Raw genomic sequence first — 1,930 nt, forward strand, 5'->3', positions numbered from 1 at the left:
CTGTCCTAACCAGTTAAGAGGTACCAGCAGGTATAATAACCTCATGAGCTGTCCTAACCAGTTAAGAGGTACCAGCAGGTATCTGGATAATAACCCCATGAGCTGTCCTAACCAGTTAAGAGGTACCAGCAGGTATCTTGATATTAGAACAAGCAGCCAATCAGTGGTTCCTGCTTTGGAACACTGGCAACCTGTTATTCAGTCAAATAATAAATAATAAATAAATAGTTGCGTCATGATTGGCTCAGTGTTCTGTCACTCATGGAGACACTATGTCACCACTAAATCTACAGGGAGAGCTGGAAAATTTAAGCCCATTGGGTGCTGCCATAGAGTTACATTAGAGGTGTCCATCCAACAGGCTCAAGGTCATTGGCCACAGATAAAATGAACATCACGTTATATCTACAGTAGCTTTGATTGGACTGATCATATCAAAATCCTACTTTCAAAACCCTAGCTAGCAAGCTAGCAGTCATCATCATGAATCAGGTCAACAATCTACTGGCAAATCCTCTTCAAGCCTTGTCAAATGAAGATAAATTATAGATAGAACGAATCAGTGCTTATCGGCCATTGGACATAAACATTATACATGTCGGAAATCGCAAATTCAACAATGAGTGGTTTGGAGGGAATCAGTGCGTAACTGCAAGCGTTGCAAAGCAATCACTAGCCTGCTATTCAGTGGAGAGGGTGTCCAAGTCTTTCCCAAGCTTAAGGATAAACATTCACCTGCAACACCATGGACCAGAAAAGGTTGAATACATTGGCCATGCTGTGACTTCTGKTGAGTTCAAAACAACTGTAAACGTGGAAATCTCAGACTTCAGTGTGTTCAAGACAACTGGGAACTCGGAAAAAAACGAGTTCCGACTGAGAAAATACGTCTTGAATACGTCATCCAACTCTAAATTCCAAGTCGGGAACTCTGGCCTTTTTCTAGGGCTCCGACCTGAAGATCAATGACGCCATTTTTCGACTTTGCTTTTTTCAGAGTTCCAAGTTGTCTTGAAAGCACCATACATTCAGAGAATGCCAGACTTTGATGACAAAATTTGATGTCAAAATTTGCCCAGATGAACCGCCGCACCACCCCACCCTACACAGCCCTTATTTTAAGTGTTTCTACAATTCCCAATGGGGCAAAATATACGGTGGAAAACTATTGGAACGATTTCCCTGTTTGACCACTAGGTGTTATGGGTACTATAACACCTCCACTGTGGGGCTCTATAAAACTATTGGAACCATTTCCCTGTTTGACCGCTAGGTGTTATGGGTACTATAACACCTCCACTGTGGGGCTCTATAGCGCAAATGAAACGGGAGAATGTAGAGAATGTATCAATATTAGTTTCATCTAGCTGTGATGTAACAATATTCGCTGTGATGTAACAATATTCGCTGTGATGTAACAATATTCTCTGTGATGTTCAGCCCCCAAAATGAAAGAAAAATACTAAATAATTTGATGGAATTGACCTAAAACCACTTTCTCTTGGTCACAGACGGACAACATCACGTTGTGTTTACAGCTGAAGATGTAACGAGTCTGCACACATAAATGTCTCTGCACCGCTCAGAAAATATCAGACACTAAAATCTATGAATCTTAGAAAAGTAATATTTTACACACACATGAAGGTACCCAGAAGACTTCATTTCTGATGAAAAAACACAAATGTGAAAAGATTATGGATATAGCGTTTTGGATATAAGCTCTTCATAAATTCTTAAACAAAATTGTAATCTCACCTCTTAGCTTTGGTGTCATGTTCCCCAGAGAGACTCATTTTAGAGGCAGGGCCCCTCTCCTCTCTCTCCCCAGAGAGACTCATTTTAGAGGCAGGGCGCCCCTCCTCTCTCTCCCCAGAGAGACTCATTTTAGAGGCAGGGCCTCCTCTCCTCTCTCTCCCCAGAGAGACTC

General features: G+C 41.7%; 1 pseudogene; it reads right to left on the reverse strand.

Moving 5' to 3' along the window:
• The window catches only part of LOC112078403 (NLR family CARD domain-containing protein 3-like), a 36,714-nt pseudogene extending 34,792 nt beyond the window's left edge, over positions 1 to 1,922 (reverse strand).
• Between the last annotated feature and the right edge of the window lie 8 nt (positions 1,923 to 1,930).

This window comes from Salvelinus sp. IW2-2015, unplaced genomic scaffold (genome assembly GCF_002910315.2).
Source record: "Salvelinus sp. IW2-2015 unplaced genomic scaffold, ASM291031v2 Un_scaffold5639, whole genome shotgun sequence".
Lineage (NCBI taxonomy): Eukaryota > Metazoa > Chordata > Actinopteri > Salmoniformes > Salmonidae > Salvelinus > Salvelinus sp. IW2-2015.